Source organism: Schistocerca cancellata, chromosome 8, assembly GCF_023864275.1.
Source record: "Schistocerca cancellata isolate TAMUIC-IGC-003103 chromosome 8, iqSchCanc2.1, whole genome shotgun sequence".
Taxonomy (NCBI): Eukaryota; Metazoa; Arthropoda; class Insecta; order Orthoptera; family Acrididae; genus Schistocerca; species Schistocerca cancellata.
This window is the reverse complement of record NC_064633.1, coordinates 361,645,055-361,671,099: the sequence shown is the minus strand read 5'-3', so window position 1 is coordinate 361,671,099 and position 26,045 is coordinate 361,645,055. Positions and strand designations below refer to the sequence as shown.

General features: G+C 39.7%; 1 long non-coding RNA gene across 1 annotated transcript; it reads left to right on the top strand.

Moving 5' to 3' along the window:
* Positions 1 to 26,045, top strand: LOC126094902 (uncharacterized). Its single transcript, XR_007521894.1, has 4 exons — positions 1 to 106; positions 212 to 291; positions 20,645 to 20,703; positions 25,981 to 26,045. It is a non-coding gene; the product is annotated as an uncharacterized LOC126094902 (long non-coding RNA).

Genomic DNA, 26,045 nt, shown 5'->3' with positions numbered 1-26,045 from the left:
CGACAGTCGAAGCGCATCAGAGACGTAACTTTGTGCAGGAAAATGGGTGTGTCCAAGCTACTGCGAAGTAACTGGACGTAGTATTTGCAAACGAACAGGAGAAAACGTGAGTAAATACTATCACAATGCAAAACAGAATCCATGAATATACAAACCACACGAAATAGTTCGCCTTACCAAAGATTCACAAAATCCTTGTCTATGTCCACAGGTACAGATCAATTACACGAAATCGCGTTTGATATATAAAACAAACTTGTCGCTCCTAAGAACTAGGAAAATACTACAACGGTAAGGACGGAAACGAAAATATTTAATTAATTTCTCCAAAATATACAAATTAATGCAGACGGTTTTCTAACATGCCTCCTATATGCAGATGTCTTGTGTTCTGATTTAGACTTGTGGCTTATTTTGCTGTGCAGGCACAGGACACGCACAGTGAAAAATATAAGCTAAAGTGCACATATGATTTAAATGACAACATAATCTGATGCATCATATCCATAATCTAAAAAGAACCTGTATGTATGTATTTTCAGGAAAATAATAAGATACCCACTGAGGATGCTACAACTGAGGTGAACCATGTTTGGGTGATGAAGTAAAACAATAATTTGTGTGCTTACAAAAAGGTGGACTCATCCTTAATTCATTAACATTTTTCTGCAAACACTGGAACTGAGTCCAAACTCAAATAGGCATATGATGTAAATAAACTGTTGTATTATAGAAGCTGAGAAGCTGAAACTCTCAGGAATACCTGTAATACTACCTTTACGACATAGTTCTCCAGTTGGCCAACTCTTAAAAGTTGCTGGGCATATAACTGATGAACTGCAAGAGGAAATTATCAACAAATGAAGCCTTCAAAGGATGGTCTATGGGCAAGTATTCCACAGGGGATACTCAGGATCCACTATTTTATGTGTATTAATGATCTTGTGTTGCATATATATTTATTGTAAATGGTGTTGAAATAGCAGTAAGAAAATGTGTCTAATAGCAAGTATAGACTGTTGGGGTCAGGAGAACTAAGGACACTGAATCCCTTTCTTCAAAACCAGATTTCACACAATTTTGCCCAAAGTGATACAATGTAGTGGTAAAATATTGACATATTTTGTGAAAATATGTATAATACTGTTGAAAATAAAGAATGATAGCAGTCATAATTTTGTGAGATGTGGTCAGAGGTAAAAATGTAAAATGAGTTTTATGGTGTATATTTCTGTTGACAATGCAGAAAGATACCAGCCTTAACTTTGTGAGGTGTAGTCACTTGAAAATTTAAAGTGAATGTAAATAAATGGACATAATAATCCGTTAGCACTACTGACGAGATGACATACAAATTTTATAGTCTCCGAGGTCTGTGTCAATAATATTTTACCAACGAGATGGGAGGTGTCACAGAATCCTATACTAAGACATGACATATTACATTAAGTGTACTTTGTATCTATGAGCCGTCTTGGGAAGACAGCAGAAGCATTTGTGCAATTATTTATTCAAGCAGCATCAGTATGGGACTGGCTTTCGTTGGCCCTAAGTATCCTTGAGAATAACATTGAGTTCTGTGTTGGAGCACCCTTTTAGCTTGTAGGTTCTTTACGGGTTTGAGTCCTGCAACTCCTGCATGAAAGTCGCTCTTCAGTTGTGTCGATCGAGGTAAGCCCTTGTCAGTCAAACATATGATCCTTACTCGCTCTCAGGACATGACAATATTATTTCTTTATGGCTATCCATCCCATCTTATGGCATTGTTTTGCAGAAAAAAGAGTATAGCATTGAAGATAATTCATGAGAAATAATTTACTGATAGACGTGTGTGTGTGTATGTGTGTGTGTGTGTGTGTGTGTGTGTGTGTGTGTTTGTTTGTTTGTTTGTTGATGATGATGGTAAGAAGCTGTGTTGGGTTTCTACTGACAAATCATCTCTCTGCTCTAATGCCCCTGCATTAGGCAACATGCATATGCAGCGTCACAGTGCAGTGTTAAGTGCAGTACAGTACTAAGCATACCTACTGTGGAGGGAAAGCCCCATTGCTATAGTAGTATTAAGTATTTGAATGTTGTTAATTTTATCACATTATGACACATGTATCTTGAAATACATGCTGTTCCAAGTCACATTTCATGACACTGTCACAAAGAGTGGGGACATTATTTCATTTTTGCAATAATGTCAAGAATAAAACAGAGCTCCTAAAATGTGAATACATATTAGCAGCTACATGTGACAGTGGATCAAGGACACCATTCATCGATATTACCAGGTAACTTCTATGTTAAGTGTTAATTGGCACCGGCCAGGATGGCCAAGTGGTTCTAGGCGCTACAGGCTGGAACCGCGCGATCGCTATGGTTGCAGGTTTGAATCCTGCCTCGGGCATGGATGTGTGTGATGTCCTTAGGTTAGTTAAGTTTAGGTAGTTCTAAGTTCTAGGGGACTGATGACCTCAGAATTTAAGTCCCATAGTGCTCAGAGCCATTTGAACCACTTTGCTAATTGGCAGTGGGAACGAGCATGGGTATCAAATCATCATCAGCTGATTGAAATACACGGCTATTCAAAATCAAGAAACAGATTTCAGACATTTATATCTTCCAAATTACAAACGGTAGCACCACAATTCCAAGGTTTCTGGACACGCAACAGTTTAAATTTTAAATTCTAGAACTAGACTTGCTTCAAAACTTTATTTCCTCAACATGAAGGTGATTCAGATGACTTCATCTTCATGCAAGATGGTACCCCGGCTCATTTCTCTAAGTGCATCCAATGTTACCTGAACGACGCCATTCCAGCTGTTGGACTGGAAGAAGAAGAACAGAAGATGAACTTCATCACCAGTGACCTCCCAGGTCTCCAGATCTGACTTCTATGTCTGAGATTATGTAAAAGATCACATTTTTTATTCCTACCCCCCCGCCCCATGTCTGACACTCTTGAAAGTCTGTGACATCACATTGTTGAAGCTGTGAATTTGATAACAAGAGACCAGCTGCTTTGTGTGTGGCAGGCAATGGGCCACCATTTTGATATTTGTCGTGTAACACATGGTGCTCACATTGAATACATAGAAATTTGAATTTTCTCTTTCCAGGAATGTTGGAGTCATGTTCCTATATTTTGTAGTGTTAAATCTCTTCCATCTTTTTGAATAAACCTGTAAAATTGCTATTTTATTCATTAAAAACATGAAAATAACACACACAAGAATTTTGATGCAAGATCCATTTTTTTCGACAGAAACAGAAGAACTAGAATAACACCAAAGATTTTCTATGTAATCAGTTTACATATTGAAACATTGTTAGGATATAATACTATTAATCTCACAAATACTTTCGTATTCTCTCCCAATATTTTATATTATGTCAATGATTATTTTCATCACATGTAACTTAGCATATAGTAACTATTTTGTAAGAATACTAGCTGCCTGTCAGTTTTTACCTCATCCATAAATACCTAACCCACATATAAATCTCATAGCACATCGTTTGTTTGTTTGTTGCTGTCTTCAGTCTGATGACTGCTTTGATGCAGCTCGCCACACTAGCGAAACCTTCAGATGCCTCTTGATCTTCACCTAATGACTATAACGTACATTCATTTGAACTGCGTGCTGTAGTCCAGTCTTACTGTGCATCTACAATTTTTATTCACCAGGCCTCCCTCCATTAATGAAACTAATGATTCTACAACTGCACACACACTCTGCAAGTCACTGTACAGTGCACGGCAGAAGGTACAAAGTTCTGTTACAAGTCATTTCCTTTCCTGTTCCACTCGCAAATCGTGTGACAGAAAAACAGCTGTCTATAAGCCTCTGTAGAAGCCCCAATTTCCAGATGCAAAAAGTACATTGATGGCTATAGAACTGATCTGGAGTCAGCCTCAAATGCTGGTTCTCTAAATTTCCACAACACTGCTTAGTGAAAAGAAGATCGACTTCCATCCAGGGATTCTCATTTGGGTTTTAAGAAGCATCTCTTTAATACTTGTGTGCTGATTAAACTTACTGGTAGCAAATCTAACCAACATGTCTCTGAATTGCTTTAATGTCTTCCTTTATTCTGACCTGGTGGGGATACCAAGCAATTGAGCAATACGAAAGAATGGGTGACACTAGCATTTTATACTGTCTCCTTTATAGGTGAGCTACACTTTCCCAAAAATTTTTCCAGTAAAACAAAGTTGAGTACTTGCCTTCCCTACTACCAACCTGGTATGCTCATTCATGCCTAGATATTTGAATGATGTGATTATGTCAAGCAACACACTACTAATGGTGTATTTGAATGTTGCAGTATTGCTTTTCCTAGTCACCTGTATTAACCTACATTTTTCTGCACTTAGAGCAAGTTGCAGTTCATCACACCACCTAGAAATTCTGTCCAGGTCACATTGTCTCCTCCTACAGTCACTCAATGACAACACTTTCCCATAGAGCAAAACATCATCAGGTAACAGCAATAAACTGCTGTGCAGCCTGCCTGTCAGATCATTTATGTGAATATAGGGTAACAGTGATCCTATCACACTTCTGTGTGGCACTTGTGGTGATACACTTGTCTCTGATGAACACCCACTGTCAATGACAACACACTGGCATCTATTATCTAAGAAGTCTTCAAGTCACTTACATGTCCAGGAACCTTATCCACATGCTCTGACCTTTGTCAACAGTGTGCAGTGGACACTTTCTCGAAAGCTAGGAATATGGAATCTTCTTGTTGTCCTCCACCATGATACTGTCCTAAATATATTTGTATTTGATTGTTTAATGAGGAAGGTCAGTAGCAGTTACTGATGAGAAAAACATCTCTCTGGGTAATTTTCAGTTTTTTCTGGTACAATTTATGATTGAGAGTAGATATTCTGTGTAAAACTACAGACTGCAAACTACTGTTAGTCTTGGAAACTATTCGGCTTAACAAGTTACGGATCCAGTTTCAGTGAACTGTTCTTGGCAAACCTTCTTCTAAACTGTGTGTAGTACAGTTAAGTGTTAAAAAGAAAAAGTTTAAGCATGCTAGAAAATACAGTTGCAAGTTGATGTTAAAGTGTCAACAAATGGGTTTAGAGCACTGTCAGTTGAATTTTGAGGTTAGAAACATTAACAGCTGAGTTTTAGGTTAAAAGATTTGCATTCAGAAAGTAACCTGTGATCATATAGTGTACACTTAGATCAAGGTCTGCAGAAATGGGTACATTGCTTTATAAGGTACATAAATCATTACTCCAAGAATTTGACTGGTGAGGCTGGAAAAGGAAGGTATTCAAGTACCATGAAGGTGTTTTGAATGTCATTGGCAAAACATTACTGAAGCTCCAGCCACTCAAAGAAGGTGCTGTAGAAATACAAATCAAAAAGCTCAAGGAATTGTTTGATTTGTTTCCTAAGGCAAACATTTACACAGTATGCATGACAACAAGTGCTGTTGTTTATGAAGTGTATCAGTTGTAATGAAAAAGGAAACAGCTAGTGATACATGAGCTGCCTTAAAGCAGCAATTTAATGCCACATTCAAGGATCAGTTGTTTAAAATTTGTACAGTCATTTTCACCATTAGTTGGAGATTGGCTGGTGGTTCAGATGTGTTCTACACCGATCCCCTCTTTTGGTCAAATTGTGCCACAAATTTCTTTTTCCCTCATTTTGATTCAAGGCCTCATTATTTACTTGATCTATTCACCTAGTGTCCAGCATCCTTCTGTAACAACTCATTTCAAAAGCTTCTGTTCTTTCCTTGTTTGAAATGTTTATCATCTATATTTCACTTCCACACAAGGCTGTACTCTAGACAAATATCTTCAGAAAATGCTTCATAACACTTAAGTTTATGTTGGATATTAACAAATTTCTCTTTCTCAGAAATGCTTTTCTTCCTATTTCCAGTTTGCATTTTGCATCTTCCATACTTATGCAATCATGAATTATTTTTCTGCCCAAATAGCAAAACTCACCAACTACTTGTAATGCATAATCTCCAATCTAATTTCTTCAGCATTACTTGATATAATTGGACTGCATGCCATTACCCTTATTTTGCTAATATTGATGTTAATATTACAACCTCTTTCCAAATCACTGTCTATTCCATTCAACTGCTCTTCTATTTCCTTTGCTGTCTTTACAGTGTTGTTAGCAGGCCTCAAAAAGTTTTTATTTCTTCTCCTTGAAGTTTAATGTCATATGTGAATATCTCCTTGGTTTCCTGTACAGCTTGCTTGATGTGAATATTGAAAAAAATTGGGGAGAGGGTAACACTTTCTCATTACTATCTCAGCTACTACTTTCCTTTGATGCCCTTGAACATTTATAACTACAGTCTGATCTCAATATTAGTTGTAGATAACCAACTGCTTCCTGTATTCACCTCTGCTGCCTTATAACACAGTATGATTCCTGTATTTGTATTCCAGTCAACATTGTCAAAAGATTTCTCTATATATACAAATGTTTTAACCTAAAATTAATGATACAGTATTTACTGCCCTCTATGTTCCTGCATTTCCCTGGAACCCAAACTGATTAATTTCCACAATTTTCCATAATTCTGTCAATAATTTGTGTACTTATTTTGCAGCCATGACTTAATAATACTAGCTCAGTAATATACCAGTTCAATAATATTCACACTGATCAGCAACTGCTTTCTTTGGAATATGAATGATACATTATTCTTAAAGTCCAGCAGTAACAGTAATTTGTCTCTCTCTTGTATCTTGGTGTACCAGGTAGAATGAGTTTTGTAATGACTGATTCCCTCAAGGACCTCAGTAATTCTGAGTGGCCTTGTTTCAATGTTTTCAGTGTTTTGTCAAATTCACTCACAGAATCGTATCTCCCACCTCATCTTCATCTATTTGTGCTTCTCTTTATATAAGTTCTTCTGTCTTTCCCTTAGTCTACATATACATTTCAACTTTCAATATTCCATTCTTTGTTTAGTATGTTCTTGCCACCTGTGCTCTAAATTTGCTAACAGTAATTCCATTTTCTATTAAGAACTCTTTACTTTTCCTATAGGCAGTGTCTATGTTTCCCATAGCCATGCAGGCTTCTATAACATTGCATTTCTCATCCAGCCATTGGTTTTTTGGCAATTTGCACTTCCTGTCAATCTCATTTTTTAGATATCTGTAATTCCTTTTGTCTGATTCATTTGTTGTATTTTTACATTTGGTCCTTGTGTTACTTATCTTCAATAACTAATACATTACCCAAGGATTTCTATTGAACTTTGTCTTTTTGCTTATTTGATTCTCTGTTATCTCGCTGTTTCATCTTTAAAAGCTACCCATTTGTCTTGCATTTCTTTCCCCTGTTTTAGTCAACCATTGCCTGCTTATGCTACCTTTGAAATTGTCAGTAACTCTAAAACCAGATTTGCCCCTGGAAATCTTTTACAATTGAAAATTTCGTTTTGAAAGCTCTGTCTTACTATTACATTATAAATCTGAAGGTTTATGGTGTGTACTTTGTACAACTAATTGTAAGTTAAGAACAGAAGGCCCATCAATGGCTCTAAGTTCTCTCAGAAGCCAATGTAACCACAGAAATGATTTGAAAGCATCACATGCATCTATATATTGAGCCCCAGTTGGCAGAAGAATGACACACTACCATAGTTTACTTTTTCATACAACTGCATCACCTTGAAACTCAGGAAGAGCATCATTAGTCTACTTTTCCTCCGCATGATTGATATTACTGTAAGCTTCAATACTGCGTTCATCGGTTTCCTCAGCATTAATTCCTTCTGTAATTGTCGTTTTAATACACCAAACAGTGGAAAATCTGGGATGGATTAATGACAGAATTATGAAAAATACAGATTGCTACTCACCATACAGTGCAGATGTTGAGCTGCAGATAGGGAGGACAAAAAGACTGCCAAACATTTAAGCTTTCAGCCAAAAAGGCCATCGTAATTGTGCTAGAGTGGGAGGAGGGTGGAGGACAATGGCTAATGAAGGCTGAGGTCAGGAAGGTCAGTGGAACATAGGCTATACTGCAGACAGAGTTCTCATCTGCGCAATTCAGAAAAACTGATGTTTGTAGGAAGTATTGTGACACAGGCTGTGAAGCAGTCATTAAAATAAAGAATGTTGTGTTGGGTACTGGCTCAGCAACTGGGTGGCCCAGCTGTCTCAATTGGGCACTGTTTGCTGGTGACCATTCACATTCAGACGGACAGATTGTTGGATGCTAGGCCCACATAGAACACAGCACAGTGGTTGCAGCTTAGCTTGTAGATAACATGACTTGTTTCACAGGTTGCTCTGCCTGTGATGGGATAGGTGAGGCTTGTGACCGGTCTGGAGTAGATGGTGGCAGGAGGATGTATGGGACAGGTCTTTGCATCTGGGTCTATTACAGTGATATGTGCCCTGAGGCAAGAAGTTGCAAGCAGGCGTTGTGTATGGATGGATGAGGATATTGTGTAGTTTTGGTAAATGGCAGAATACCACTATGGGAGGGGTGGAAAGGATAGTGGTTAGGACAGCCCTCATTTCAGGGCATGACAAGAGGTAGTTGAAACTGTGGCAGAGCATGTGATTCAGTTGCTCCAGTCCTGGGTGGTACTGAGTCACAAGAGGAATAGTCCTCTGTGGTAAGATGGTGAGACTTTGGTACATGGAGAGATAAGGCATGGGAGATATTTTTGTGTATGAAGGTGCAAATGTAATTACAGTCTGTGAAGATATCAGTGAGACCTGTGGTATATTTCAAGTGGGACTGCTCATCATGACATTTGCAGTGGCTACGAGTGACTAGGCTGTATGAAATGGGTGGTAGCTGTTGAAGTGGAGGTATTTCTCGCAGTTGGAAGAGTTGATATGGATGGAGGTACAGACATAGCCATCTTTGAGTGGAGGTCAATATCAAAGAAGGTGCCTTGTTGGGTTGAGGAGGACCAGATGAAGTGAGTGCGAGAGGAGGTGTTGAGGTTCCAGAGGAATGTGGATAGGGCACAGCACCCTCACAACATGATCCAGATCACAAAGATGTCATAAATGAATGTGAACCAGGTAAGGTTTTTTGTATTCTATGTGGTTAAAAAGGGTTCCTCCACATGGCTTGTGAGTATGTTGGCATAGGATGCTGCCATGCGGGTGCCCACTGCCATACCCTGTATTTGTTTGCTGGTGATGCCTTCAAAGGAGAAGTAATTGTGGGTGAGGATATAGTTGGTCATTGTGACTAGGAAGTAGGTTGTAGGCGTGAAATCCATTGGGCATTACGAAACACAGAGTTCAATAGTGGCAAGACCACGGGCATTAGGAATATTAGTGTAAATGGATGTGGCATCAATAGTGACAAGCGGGATACCATGTGGTCAACCAAAGCAAACACAATCTTTTTACTTCTCTTGTTATCCCTACCCTTGGTCTAACCTCCTGACTTCACCTAGCCACCCTTCCCTCTCTCTACCATGTCCATGTATGCTCCCATAAGCAGCACTTTACCGTCCTCCACTCCTGCCCTGCTACCTCTCCCCTTCCTCACCCCAGCCCCCTCCTTACCACTACCACCCAGATTGCTTCTCTCATCATGCACTGCTGCTCACAGTCTGGCCTGAGCAGTCAGAGACTGTGGTCATGTGTGTGTGAGTTGTGTTTGCATGTGTGTGTTGTCTAATTCTGATGAAGGCCTTTTAGACCAAAAGCTTACTTGTTTGATAGTCTTTTTGTTCTGCGTATCCTCTACTCAACATCTGTGCTATATGGTGAGTAGCAGTTTGATGCTTGCTTCAAACCATAGTTTTCAACACTTTGCTTACAGGTCCCTTTTTACTGTCGTAGCATACTGGCTGATGCATTAAAATTCCTTCTTAAAAATACCATTTAGAAATGCAGTCCTTACATAAAATTGTTTCATGTCCCAGATCTTGCTGCAGGACTAAATATGTCAGTATAACCTATTCCAAATCGCTATACATACCCTTTTGACTTTATCTAACCACTTTACCATTTGCATTTGATTTTATATTGGAAAGACAGTTTGCACTCACCTTACTTATTTAAGATAATTCTCATTTGCCTCCTTATGTATAATTCCTTGCAGGTTCATGAAGGAGCATCATCCTTGGCTGATGGTGTGAATCTTTACTGTAACTTACTTCTGAGTTGCTACGTAGCTGTACTTCACTAACATGCAAGTAATTGCTAACACAGTCATTAGATACATCTCTGTTGAAACGATCTTGTTGACTAATCTCTTCAAATTTAACTGTTTCATGTCAGATTCCTGAAACCTCATCATCTTTCTCAATACGTGATGTACAAACAGCTGTTTTAACATGATTCAGTGGATAGGTACAAATCTCTGCATATGAGACATACCATTTTTCAGGAAAGTAAACATGGTACTCACAATCTACTTAACCAACCACATATTTTTTAGTAGATTAATCACCAAATTTCTTCTGTTTTCATGTTGGGATCCAAGCATAATGCTTTGTTCCAAATAGTACAAAATTATTGAACTGACCTCCCTTCTTGAAAATTATTTGAAATGGAGACGTGCCTTAATTTTCATGAGGCCAATTTGATTCAAGGTACAGGCTGCAGCCAAAATTGCTTCATCCCACAATGCTTTAAGTAGATGTGCAGCAGGGCAGAGCCAAGAATGTACCATTTCACACAGGATTTTGTGTTCAAACTCAGCAACTCCATTTTACTGGGAAGCATGTTTTTCAGTAATTGAAAGTTTTTGCATAATTGAGCCAGCAAAAGGATTCATATCATTGTTACTAAACTCCTCACCACCATCTATATGTAATTCTCCCACTGTAAAATCAGATTTTTTCTTTTCTTTTTTTTTTAAACAGTGGTAATTTTTCTTTTATTTCATCTGTATGTGGCAGAAACTATGAGACAATGAAACTCGTAAAATCATCTTTAAATAAAGGAAAGTACTGATGATCCCGAAAATCACTTTTCTCCTTCAATCCACAAATATCTGTGTGAACTAAATTTCTGGTTTTTGTGAATTCTACTCTATCACTAAAAGCCAACCTATGCTGATGTTTTCCTTAGTCATACCAACCACAAATCTGCTATCAGCTGATGTTTCTTTACTGTGATGGTCAAAAAATGCTGCACATAGCATTGGCTTTGATAGCTGATTTTATCTTCTCATGCTTCTTTTAGGCAGAACAAAACATCAGAAATTATTTTGTCAATTTCTGTTTGCTCAACAGCCACAGATCAATTTGACACATCCAAAATGCTTCATTTTGTAGCACTCTTCATCCATCCTGGTGTTTCAGTTGGATGCTAAGTAGTATATCTGTCATAATGATTTGTAACATGTTACAGCATTCATCACAGTCCAGTTTATATGTACCATATTTATAAAAGAATTATAGCTCCTCATCATAAAATCTTCCATTTAGTTTTATTAATATGTATATTATTTTCATTCCTTGAAGTTTCCATGTTTCTACATCTGTGCTCAGTACGAGATAGTGTGCATCTGTCTTCAAGCACCTGCTAGTTAGTTTTCTCAGCATCTCTGTAACACTCTCCTGTGGCTCAAACAAACCTATGACTGTTTGTGCTTCCCTTCTTTGCATGGCTTCAGTATCCACAATTAGTCCTATTAGATATGGGTCGCTCACACTTGAGCAACATAGTACGGTGAGTTGCACAAGAATTTTATAAGCAGTCTCCTTTGTAGACTGATTGTATTTCCATAGTATTCCCCAGCAAACTGATTTGCCCCTTACTTTACATATTACTGAAACTATATGACTGTTCCAGTTCATATACATACAGTTTGTTACACGCAGATGATTGTATGCATTCACTGATTCCAACTGTGACTTATGGATGTTATAGTAATAGTATCCTGTGTTTTTTCATTTCTTTAGCTGTAGAATTTTACATATATGAATATATAAAGCAAGTTTCCAAACTTTGTACCACTTTGGAATGTTGTCAGTAATGTGACAGAATATTTGTGCAACTTTTTTTCAGACAGTACCTTATTGCAAAATACAGCAGGTGAAAAAATTCTGAGGTTGCTGTTAGTATTTTCTGCAAAGTCATAAATATATAATATGAACAGCAAGAATCATTACACACTTCTCGGTGTCTGCCGCTCGTGGTCTCGCGGTAGCGTTCTCGCTTCCCGAGCACGGGGTCCCGGGTTCAATTCCCGGCGGGGTCAGGGATTTTCACCTGCCTCGAGATGACTGGGTGTTTGTGTTGTCCTCATCATTTCATCATCATCCAGGAAAGTGGCGAAATTGGACTGAGCAAAGATTGGGTAATTGTACGGGCGCTGATAACCACGCAGTTGAGCGCCCCACAAACCAAACATCATCATCAAACACTTCTCGGCAGCACAACTGAAGTTACTTCTGCATCTATTTCTACGTCTATACTCTCCAAACCACCGTGAGATGCAGGGCAAAGGGTACATCCCATTGTACCAATTATTCCATTCATGTACGGAGTGCAGGAAGAATGGTTGTTTGAATGGCTCTGTGTGTGCAGTAATTATTGTACTCGTATCTACACAATCCCTATGTGGGCAATATATAGGGGTTTGTAGTATATTCCTACAGTAATCATTTAAAGCCAGTTCTTGAAACTCTGTTAATGGACATTTTCAGGGTAGTTTATATATATATATATATCTTGTAGTGTCTTTCAGTTCAGTTCCTTCAGTATCTCTGTGACACTCACCCATGGGTTAAAAAAACCTGTGACCATTCATGCTGCCCATATCTGTATACATTCAATATACCGCTAGACCTAGCTGGTACGGCCCCCACACACTTGAGCATTATTCAAGAACCGGTAGCACGGCTGATTTTTAAGCAATCTCCTTTGTAGCTGGCTTGCATTTCGCCAGTATTCTGCCAACAAACCAACCACCTGCTGTACCCCTGACTTGGCCTATGTGATCATTTTGTTTCATACCTCTGCAAAGTGTTATACCCAGGTTTTTGTATGAGTTATCAAATTCCAGCAGTGACTCATTTATATTATAGTCACTTTTATATTATAGTCAGTTTTTTTCACTTTGTGAAGTGAAGAATTTCATTTTTCTGAAGATTTGAAGCAAGTTGCCAGTCTTTTCACCACATTGAATTCTTATCAAGGTCTGACTGAGTATTTCTGCAGCTTCTTTCAGATAAGTACTTCATTACAGGTAACTACATCATGTGCAAAAACCCTGATTTTACTATTAGTATTGTCTGCGACATCATTAATATACAACATGAACAGAAGGGGTCCCAATACACTTCACTGAGGCACACCTGAAGTTGCTTCTACATCTGATGATGATTCCCCATCCTAGATGATGCACTGCTTCCTCCCTGCCAAAACCTCCTCTGTCTAGTCAGAAATATCACTTGATACCCCATATGATTGTACTTTTGACAATTAGTGTAGATGTGGTACTGAGTCAAGTGTTTTCAGACACCAAGATATACGGCACCTACCTGAATTCCTTGATCCAATGCTTTCAGTATATTATAGGAGAAAAGTGTGAGTTGGGTTTCACATGATCAATGTTTTCGAAATCCATGCTAGTTGGCATTGAAGAGGTCATTTTGTTCAAGGTGCATCATTATATTTAAACTCAGAATATGTTCTAAGATTCTACAGCAAATCAAGGTCAAGGATACTGAACGGTAGTTTTGTGGATCACTTCTATTGCACTTCGTGTAGGTGGGTGTGACCTGCGCCTTTTGCGAGAACTTTTTTTTTGAGGGGTCTGTGATGATATAGTTAGAAGAGTTTGTAACTGACAGGAAATTCAGTATAGAGTCTATTGGAATCCCATTGGGCCCGGGAGCTTGGTTCAGTTTTAATGATTTCATCTGTTTCTCAACAACACTGACACCAATACTTATTTCTTTCATCTTTTCCATGGTACAAGGATTAAATAGGGGCAATTCTTCTGTGTTTTAATATGTGTGGGAACATTTGAAAATGAAGTTACGTAATTCAGTTTTTGCTTTGCTACTCTCAGTTTTAGTTCCTGTCTCATTCAGTAGGGGCTAGACACTAACTTTGGTGCCACTATCAACCTTAACATATGATCAGAATTTCTTTGGGTTCTGTGAGAGATCAGTTGACATTATTCTGCTACAGAAGCCATTGAAGGCATCACACATTGCCCTCTTGACAGCCAAACAAGTTTCATTTAACATCTCTCAATTTATAGGCCTACCCTTTGTTTTACATCCATTATGCAGTAATCTATGTTTAGTAGTTTCTTTACTGTGACTATGTATCATGGAGGTTCCTTTCCATTATGAACTGTCCTACTAGGTACACATATATACAGTGCATGGTCAACTATTCTTTTAAACTTGAGCCAGAGTTCCTCTACATGTTCCTGCCCTGTGCTGAAAGTTTCAAGTTCCTCACTGAGATATGGCACTACTGATTTTTGTATCTAGTTTACTCAAGATGTTTATCATCCTGCTTGTCTTAGTTGTCCTTTGTACTTTGGTAATCATTGCTGCCACAATCATATCATGGTCACTGATACCAGACTCAATGTGAAAATCATCAGAGAGGTCTGATCTGTTTGTTGCCATTAGATCAAATGTATTTCCATCATGTGTGTGGTTCCTAGATACCTGTTCTAGATAGTTGTTAAAGAAGGCATTTAGTAAAGTTACACAGGATGTGTTATGACCACCACTAACAAAACATAAATCTCCTGTTCTGCAATGGATAATTACACAAGTTACCAGCAACGGTTAAACAATTCGTATACATTTAGGGATCTTAAAACACTATAGGTCCTTTTCTTTTCCTAAGATTTATCCCCATCTCAGGGTTCGCTTTTCCAGAATTTAGTAAAATTTATCTCAGTCCATAACTTCGTGCCCATATGGTCTTTCTAACACCACAATCGTCAAGTTAACATGAGGAAGAGAATATCAGTAATGGTGACTGTCCGTGTTTATGCAGGAAAAGCATTTACTACAGTGTAGCGTAATAAATGAAATTACTGCTTTATTAGAACACTGTCACCATTCGTGATAAAAACTGAAAAGAAAAAAATAAGTCGTGGGATAGTGAAATGCTCATATACAGATGGCGGTAGCATCGCGTACACAAGGTACAAAAGGGCAGTGTGCATTGGCGGAGCTGTCATTTGTATTCACGTGATTCTTGTCAAAAGGTTTCCGACGTGAATTTGGTCGCTCAACAGGAATTAACGTAGAATGGTAGATTGGAGCTAGACACATGGGACATTCCATTTCGGAAATAGTTAAGGAAATCAATATTACAAAATCCACAGTGTCAAGAGTGCGCCGAGAATACCAAATTTCAGGCATTATCTCTCATCATGAATGAAGCAGTATTCACTTAACGCCCGAGAGCAGCGGCTTTTGCGTAGAGTTGTCAGTGCTAACAGTCAAGCAACAGTTCGTGAAATAACAGCAGAAATCAGTGTGGGACATAACGATGAACATTTCCTGGCGATATTTGGAGTTAACGGGCTAAGGCAGACGACGACAGACGCGAGTGCCTTTGCTATTAGCAAAATACCGCCTGCAGGGCCTCTCCTGGGCTCGTAACCATATCGGTTGGACCATAGATGACTGGAAAACTGTGGCCTGGCCAGATGATCACGATTTCAGTTGGTAGGAGTTGATGGTAGGATTTGAGTGTGGCACAAGCCCCACGAAACTATGGACCCAAGTTGTCTACAAAGCACTGTGCGAATTGGTGGTGGCTCCTCATAGAGTGGTCTGTGTCCTCTGGTTCGACTGAGTCGATCATTGAATGGAAAAACTTATGTTCAGCTACTTGGAGACCATTTTCAGCCACTCTTGGTCGCAAAAGAGGATGTCAAATCAGAGTCGACAGTTGTTCGCTGTTGGTTGAAGAACATTCTGGACAATTCGAACGAGTGATTTGGCCATGTGATCGCCCTACATGAGTCCTACATTTGTGGGACGTAATCGAGAGGTCAGTTCATGCACAACATCGTGCATTGACAACAGTTTCGCAAATATGGATGGCTATAGAAGCAGCGTAGTTCAACATTTCTACAGGGGACTTCCATCAGCCAGCCGGTGTGGCTGTGTGGTTCTGGGCGCTTCAGTTTGGAACCGCATGACCGCTACAGTCGCAAGTTCGAATCCTGCCTCGGGCATGGATGTGTGTGATGTCCTGAGGTTAGTTAGGTTTAAGTAGTTCTAAGTTCTAGGGGACTGATGACCACAGATGTTAAGTCCCATAGCGCTCAGAGCCATTTGAACCTCCCATCAACTTCAGTCGATGCCACGTCTAGTTGCTGCAATACGCCGGGGGAAAGGAGATGCCACACGCCATTAGGAGGTGTCCCATGACTTTTGTCGCTGCAGGGTGATCTACACAAAAAACATCGCTCTTCCTGTGCGTAGTTTCAAAAACGTGCCAGCATTTGTATTGTGGCTACGTGACATACGGAGGTTTTGACCGCGAATGGAGGCGTGCTTGGATAGCCGAATTGGTCAAGGTGACTTCTCATGACAAGTGGGAAATAAGTGTTCGAGCCCCAGTCCAACATTTATCTTCATTTGTCAGTAGTGCTACTCGAAGACAATATTATTGCACTTGGTCTCCCATGGCCGCTATTGTAAACATGCGGTGGCGTTACAGTAAAGAAATACAGTGGTGATTAAGGATAACATATCGTACTGTGAATGATTTCAGGACACTTGTGCATACAGTATCAAATGGTTCACCGTGCCATCTTGAAATACCACGATAAAAACTCACGATAAGCTAACCGAAGTGTGCTCACTCTCAGGTGCAACAATGTTGTGCTCGACTCTTAGCTGACGCTAATACATATTCGCAATACGTGAATATATTTCATAAGGGAAAGAAACCGTGTGAGCACCTGTGGGTGAATCGTGTACGCTTTGCCTTATTTAATTGAACTTTAACTGTTTGATTATCGTATTACCTGAGACGTAAATCCATAATTTGCTTACAACAGCGGGGAAAACCGCCTAAAAGGAGAATTGAGGCTGGCCGTTGCGCCAGCACACGACTGTTAAGTCGCAGCGCGGATTCGATCTGTGCCTGGCCTACCTTACCTGTCCCGGGAACTACCGCTCTGCGCGTTATGCTAGGCGAGCACGCCGTTCTGACCTTGACGGCAACGGCGTTAAATAGCAAAATAGCACAGTTTTTTGAGCTGCGGCAGAGATACTGCAATTATAAAGAAACGAAGAAACGCAATTACGGCCATGTTTGGCAAGATTCAAACAAGATTGTGGAGTCAGCTAAAGCTGTGAACACATTCCATATAATTGCAATGCATGCAGATGAAGTCTTTGATTTGAAAGGTGCTTCTAAAACATGGTCAATGCAAGCGTGTAACATCACCAACCAAATGCAGTATGATGAAAGTGTCTCATACTAATCCATCTCAAGTAACTATTAAAAATTCTTGCTCTGAAACAGAAGAAACGTTACTAAAATAAGACGGTCTCTGTGGTGTTATTGGAGTTTACAGGTTGTCAACTTGAATTAAAGGATTAAGTAAGCTCAAGTAGGAAAGTTAGTTAATACGTACAGGTGAGCAGTGTAATTTACAAGGTACGTCGGTAGCCGAGGGCGCTTGAAACTATGCTTGGCGGTGTTTAGCGCGGAACTGAAGGAGGAGTAGTTGTGTAAAAATTCTGAACCATCCCGCAGTATCTTGTGAAGTGAAAGACCGTAAAAAAAAGTTCAATTTTTTTTCAGGTTCCTTACAGGTGTGCCATGCTAGTCTTAGTCACAAGGACAACATCGAAACGATAATCTTTCACGCCATACATTCTGAACTTCAAGCGGGTCGTCAAATCGAGAGTGTTGGAGGAGGAGGAGATTTAGTGTTTAACGTCCCGTCGGCGACGGAGCGCAAGCTCGGGTTAGGGAAGGATGGGGAAGGAAATCGGCCGTGCCCTTTCAAAGGATCCATCCCGGCATTTTCCTGAAGCGATTTAGGGAAATCACGGAAAACCTAAATCAGGATGGCCGGAGACGGGATTGAACCGTCGTCCTCCCGAATGCGAGTCCAGTGTGCTAACCACTGCGCCACCTCGCTCGGTAAGAGCGTTGGAAACACGCAGTTTGTGTTTTTTAAGAGAGACAAATACGCAAGGTCTTTCACATAAACCCGTCAAAAACAAAAAAACAAAAAAACAAAAAACAAAAATTGTGTGATGTCCGGGTATCTAGGTGGCCGAGGACAGAATGCAACAAGTACGACCGATCCAACGGATCTACTTCACTGTGCTTGCTCAACGATCGAAATTTTGAACTTTCTCTTACATTCTGTGCAACTCGACGTGTCACTGTGCATTAAATCGTTACAGCCGTTTGCAATTTCTGTATTCTTTTTGTGTTGCCCTGTCCATGTACATAACCGCTAATACTACTTCAGTGGGTTTTGTACTGTTCAATATGCGCTCAGATGTGTTAGATTCTCACTATAAATATTTCCCAAACTGTTTAGAAATCGAACGTCTGATCGTTTTCACCATGGGCGTACTTATTGACATTGTGTATACAATACTTGCCCCACTATTTCATACACGAAAGTGGCGTAAGAAACTAGCTACAATATAAATTTGCTCTCGTGGCAGTGTGGGGCAGAGGTAAGCCATTCGCTGCCGGAGCGGAAGATGGCGTCGAATTTGTCCTAATAATTATTCTTAGTTCAGCAGACACAGTAAGGAAGGAAAAGGAAGTAAGACATTATCTTCTACAGAGGAATGCACCAAAAGATTAGGACCCTACTGTGAAATGTACTCGTAGAATTAGGCATACTGCTGATAAGCGTTCGAAGTGCCAAATCGGAATGAGATTCCGTAAGCATCGACTCCCAATAAAATAGCAGAAAACACGAAACCTGTCAAATATAAATTTTACAGTCACAAAAACAAGTTATCGACTGTCAGTGAAATAAGTCATGGTACTGCAGCACTTGAGTTTATTGACAGCACTGCTTGACGTTCTAACAGCAATGTCCATAATGATTTAGGTTGATTTCGGTCTGTTTTCAGACTGTACGCAAGCATGCCTATTACGCTGTACTATTACCCAGCGAGTCCGGTGTCCTAGGCATGGTTACGTGCTCACTGTGCGCTCAGAACTGAAAAGAGCGACGTGACGTGATCTACTGACATACTAGAGACACTGCCCAACACATCTGTGCAAAGCTTCATCGGATTTTCACTGTTTCGCGACCTATCGTACCTTACTTTCTGAGTAGCCCTCCTATACTGGATAGATAAAATGGCTTTAATATTTTCATGGCCGCGACATTCAATGTTAACTACATATGTGGAAGATTGGTTTGATGCAGCTCTCCACGTGGCCTGTGCGAGCCTCTTCAGTTCTACATAACTACTGCAACCCACATCCAATTAAACCTGCATAACAGCTTTCAAGCCTTGGTCTCCCTCTACGCTTCTTAATCCCCGCACTTTCCTCCGTTGCTAAGCTGAGAATTATTGATGCCTCAGGATGTTTTCTATCAACAGATCCCTTCTTTTAGTCGAGCTGTGAACCAGATTTCTGTTTTCCCCAACTCGCTTCAGTACTTCCTCATCAGTTATCATGTCTAACCATCTAATCGTTACAATTCTTCTGTAGCCTTTCACTGCAAAACTTTTATTATCTCCTTTTGTGAACTCTTTATTCTCAATGCTTCTATTTAGTACAAAGCTACCCTCCAAGCACAGTCTTTCAGAAAGGACTTATTAACGTTTACATTTATATACAATATTAACATATCCTCTTTTCCATAACTGGTATTCTTTCTCTAGCCAGTCTACATTTTACACTCTATAGTTTGACTGGAGAGAAATTCTGTCTTACGCAGGACATCGTTTTAAATTTTTGTAATCATCCATACATGTTTCAGCACTATGTGCTATATTCAGTGGAGTTCTAGTTTTCTTCTGAAAAATTATTCGATGTTATCCTCTTGTGTAGCTTATATGAACTGCTGTCTCAAAGATATTTACATACATCAAGGACGATTATTGGGTGTCAAATATTTTAGATATGTCTACATATGGCATCTAGTGAAAACACGTTTCACTGAGTTGAGACAATATATGTTGTTCACTCTAGCTGTGTTTAAAATTTAAAATATGACACCATAGACAAAGATCCAACAGATAGTAGTTTGTATCCCTTGTTTGTTTCTTAGTTAATCTGTGCACTTAATTTTCACATCTTCCTATAGCGCGACATTTCAAATGCTGCAAGTTCCTTGTCCTATGACTGTGCTCCTGTTTTTCGTTTTCAAAAACATTGTTTCGTTCCAAACCTAGAATTTGAGAAACGTTTTGTGCAGTTCTAGCCTAATTTTCGACACCAGCGAATTTCTGCTTCAATTTGATGGCTAAAATGTTGTTATAATGGTTTACACCATTCTTCATTAGTACGTATTTAATTTGTTCGTCCTTGACTAGACTGTTGAGTATCCTGCACATATACTATTTTTTCCTACTTTCAGTCGGAAGGGTAATGACGTAATCTAACAGTGGCGCTGATTCATATCCTCTATGCTCATCACATTTATTTTGAAATCTGTAATAATCGCCGAGTATCACGAACCAGAGCACTGAATGACTCTTTTTGTTTCAGATTAATCCAGAACATACTATACCAACTCTAGACGACAACGGCTTTATTATATGGGACAGGTAAGCTACATATATTTACAGTTGTTTTCTTATATAGTGGAAATGGGTTTCTCTGTAACGTGTCACATGCCTGATAATACTGTACACTTTGGCATCCATGCGTTCGCCACGTACCTCGTGTCGCAGTACCGAAAAGACGACTCCGTATCCGAAGGACCCAAAGAAGAGGGCGCGAGTTGATCAACGGTTGTATTTCGAAGCTACAACGCTTTTCCCACGGTTGAAAGCCATTACAATGAGTTCAGAGATTCACAATTATTGCGGATTACCAGATTTATCCTTATTCAATTCTGGGCTAGAACACATATTAACTGAATTAAACACACTGAAATGAAATTAAGGGAAGCACTGGGGATACAGTTACAAAAATACAATGACGTAAAGTGTCATAGAAATGCTGGTGGTAACTTCTGAAGCTGTTATACATCGCAATTCTAAGTCAGATCGCCTGCTTATCATGGACAGGTCATCTGAGCAGTGAAATCAGTTCAGTTCATGTATATTCCTACGGCAGGTTAAGCCGCGCACTTTCGTCAAACAGGTGGTGCAATTTCCCACTGGGAGAGCTTCAGGTTGTTGATTCTGAAAAATAGGAGGAAAACATGACATTGATATTTGGTTTGGTCATGGAAGTGGACTCGAATATAATAATCTCCTCCATAAGAACCAGCAAGGATTACAAAAATATCGGTCATGTGAAACCCAACTAAAATGGTACGCCACTTTGGCGTCAACATAATTAGCTTTTCGGTGGGACGGTCAGGCCACAACAAGTAAACGGAAAGTAATATTTCAAACACCAACTACAATTAAATAACAAAGGTCAATAAACATTTATTTCCAAAGGCTACATTACACACTACTTATAATGAAATTATTTAGATCTTGATTTGCATCCGCGCGGGGTAGTCGCGCGGTCTCGGCACGTTGCCACGGTTCGCGCGGCTGATCCCATCCGAGGTTCGATTCCTGCCTGCGGAATGGGTGTGTGTGTGTGTTGTCCTTAGCTGAAGTTACTTTAAGTAGTGCCTAAGTCTACGGATCGATGGCGGCAGCAGTTTGGTCCCATAGGAGCTTACCACAAATTTACAGTTTTCTTGATTGTAAACTTTTTCCAAAGGAATACAAAATCAAATATAGAGCAAGTTCGTTCAAATGGCTCGGAGCACTATGGGACCTAACTGCTAAGGTCATCAGTCCCCTAGAACTTAAAACTACTTAAACCTAACTAACCTAAGGACATCACACACATCCATGCCCGAGGCAGGATTCGAACCTGCGACCGTAGCGGTCACGCGGTTCCAAACTGAAGCGCTTAGAACCGCACGGCCACACCGGCCGGCCATATAGAGCAAGTATTTTTAAATAGGCGTCATCGCAGACAGTCACAACCTGGTGGATTCAGTGGCCATAACATATCGCCCAACAGGACCCACTGGCATGGGTAGAAGGGCAGTTACATTGAAATCACTACAACAGACTAACAACTAAGATTAGTTTCAAACATAAACAGTGCACCAACAACAATTTTTTGAAGCAGAAAGCTAAAACATTTTAAAATCTTAAACCATGGCACGGTAGAAAAGGCTTGTAAATATTAAAATATTGTGTCTACAGCTCAGAGATGACGTCTAATCATATTTCGAAGCAGTCGCACGAAGTTCCGCTACTATAGTTCAATTCTTTTATCTTGGCGGCTCGCGCATGGCCGCCCAGACGTGGGAGATTGCTGCGTTGCCAGTTGCACACGACGCATGCGCCAATAGAAGCAGCGCCATAGTATAGTATAGCATAGTTCGCAAGCTTACGTTTAGGGGGGAGCGCGCAGTTCATGAAGTAAAGCCACCACGGCCGCATTAACCCTTTCGCTGCTACAAAGCATTCCGCTGTGCGCGATTTTGTCACTGCACTGCTCGCCTGTGCAGACACATCGTGTTCCGACTGCTTTGACACTCTTATCAATCGATTCCACAAAAAATATTTGGCCCAAAAATTAGGTTTTTACACGTCTTCTTGACTGATACCTTCCCCCCATAAATGACTTAATTTTGTTTCGATGTTCAACGCAGTTATTATGCAGCATTAAATATAGTAAACCATTGCACGAAATTTTGAAGAGTTTGCAGAGGTAAAAGTCCATAGAGTATACTTTCCGTATGGTCGATTTTAGTTGCCACAATGTTGAGAATGAAATGTGGACAAGATACCTGAATTTCATATAAAATTTACTGTATAACAATAGCTCATTTAAGTACCACATAGGTGTCGTATGTAATATTGAGAAATATTCCGTCTTTCGCGACTGTAACAAAAATTTTATTTACACTGAGCACGTTTGGCTTTATTTTAAAGCACTTCAATCAATCAAAAGGAAGTACACAAAATACATTAAACAGAACTGTGTACTTACAAAAACATTAGGACTTGAATATACCGTCTATCAGTGAAGTGCTCTGAGCTATGTCAAATATAATTTTTGTGTGTGGCACACACAAACATCATTTATTTGCTAAAACACTGATCTGCCAACACAAACGTTGAATATTGTATTACCGCAGCACAAAACTACGAAAGGTGACTTGGCAATGGAGGAGACAAAATACTGGTCCACTGAAGATGCTTCAAAAGAGAGAAACGCGTCTGGTCTAAATAAGCCCCTTATTACAGTTGCAGAAGAGGAATATATTTCAGTACCATTGGTAAAAATGCGACTGTGGAACAAAAACAAGAAAGAGAACATGAGTACCATTGTGTATGTGCCGTACCTTTCCTTGATTGAAGTGCTTTAAAATAAAGCCAAACGCGTCCGGTGTAAATAATACTTTTATTACAGTCGCGAAAGACGGAATATTTCTCAATATTACATACGACATCTATGTCGTACTTAAATTAAATGAGATATTGTTATACAGTAAATTTTATATGAAATTTAGGTATCTTGTCCACATTTTATTCTCAACATTGTGGCAACTAAAATCGACCATACGGAAAGTATACGCCATGGACTTTTACCTCTGCAAACTCTTCAAAATTTCATGCAATGGTTTACTACATTTAACGCCGCATAATAACTGCGTTGAACATCGAAACAAAATTAAGTCATTTATGGGGGGAAGGTATCAGTCAAGAAGACGTGTAAAAATCAAATTTTTGGGCCAAATAGTTTTTGTGAAATCGAATGATAAGTGTGTCAAAGCAGTGGGAACACCATGTGTCTGCACAGGCGAGCAGTGCAGTGATGACAAAATCGCGCACAGCGCGGAATGCGGCGAGCACGTGTCTACAGCAGCGAAAGGGTTAATGAACAGACAAAGCACTAGAAATTTCAAAAAATTGCATTCAAACGAATATAATTCGTGAAGTAAGGCACTTCGATATTGTTTTTAAATAATGAAAATACTAAGCACCCCATAAGGTTAGAACACATAACCTTTCGCGTACTTTTTTTTTTTTTTAGTTCGTTTCATCTGCTCGGGGCGGACGTCGTAAGACACTCGTTTCAGGTCGTCGTTTATACCTTAACTCAGTTTTTTTATTACAGAGGGCTGCTAACTCTCTGGCTGAACACGCTGAGCTACCGTGCCGGCACTAAACAAACATTACTAAAAATCTCATTTTGGTCTATATTGTTCGTTGTATATGTTCGAGGCGGACGTCGCATGACATCCGTTCAGGTTGTTCGTTGAGCTGTTCACTCAGTTTTTTTGTTACAGAGGGTAGCTAAACCCTCCGACCGAACACGCTGAGCTACCGTGCCAGCTAACACTTTAAGGCTCGTTTCACACTGGGACGCTTGTGACGGTCACCGGTGACTGTGGCGAACACTCCTGGGTCACTGGTGTCCCACACTGCAGCTGTTGCCAACTGATTAGTTGGTGAAATGGACTCGAGCGAGGAGGAACTGTTGTAAGTACTTGTAATGAGGAGGAGGAGGAGGAGGAGGAGGAGGAGGAGGAGAATGAAGACAAAACGTTCATTACACACACATCCACTGCTACGTGATCGGCTGGAGACAGGATTATATTACACCCTTTATGACGATCTGAGACAATCTGAGAAGAAGTTTTTTCAGTATTTTCGAATGTCAAAAACTTCATTTGATGAACTACTAGAAAATGTGAAAGAAGCAATCACAGGAAAAGACACTACACTAAGGAAGGCTATCCCACCAGAGGAAAAACTTGCTCTTACATTAAGGTAGGTACTGTAGTATTATTTTATTTTATTGAAAGCACATTTTACAGATTTTAACTGGTATTAATATACATTACAAAATATTGTAAAACTTTCACTAATAGTTTTAAGTTCATTGTTTCTCTGCCTGCGCTGTTGAAAAGTATATTAAGGACTCGTCACTGTACTCGGAGGCCGCTGGCGAGCACACAGCTGGTAACTGATCGGACAACCTCGACTGTCCTCCAGTGTAGCCTTGAACTGTTCCATGATATGCACGGTCGTGATGCGGATCCCCCGTAGCGTAATTTGGTACCGGCGCAAATCCTATTTGGGACGAAGAGGAAGCAGAAGCGCTGTAATATTGTTGGGCATTAATAATGACATTCATCAAATCTGATTTCACTTTCAATCTTGCATGACTGGGTAATTTTTTTAATTCAGGTACTAAAGACTGCATAAAAAAGCTATCTTCGTCGCCTTGCTGTGATGAATTGTCTTTTCTGGCGTACTTTTCCTTCAAAATGTTCTATAGGATATCTTCTTCAAAAAACTTCTTTTCACGTGGCCTTTTTTACCGTCGCTCAGCAGTTTTTTCACGTGCCTCCTGCTCTAAATTTTCTCCTTCATCAAACTCATTTCTGTCTTCATCATCATCATTGTCAATACTAGAAGTAGTGTTCTTACAGTCAGTTGTTAGGAATCGCAGCTGATCGAAGTAGATATACTTCTTCCTACCAGTTGCTGCAGAACCACTCTTTTCTGTTTTTTGCTTTAATAACTCTCTGGTATAACTGGTCCTTAAGCTCTTCCATTTCCTTTGAAGGATTGTCCCTGCAACAAACAAAAACCACCATAGTATTGTTGTTTGGTTTTGTTCGTATTTTATACGCAGCCGTACCGTTCATCCGATTGCGATGAAACTTTGTCGCTTGCGCGAAAGTTATAGGCATAGTACAATTATTAACATTTATTAAAATTATAGTTGCCGGGTGTTTCAGCTAGTTATCTATAATGTCCACGTGTGCGTGCGTGTGTATGCTTGTGTGTAAGCTGCAAAATTTTGTAGTTTTGCTCCATACGCTTTATCTTTTTTTTTTACAGGTACTTGGAGGCCGGATCATCCATGATGGACTTACATTTTCAGTACAGAATTGGAGTATCAACTA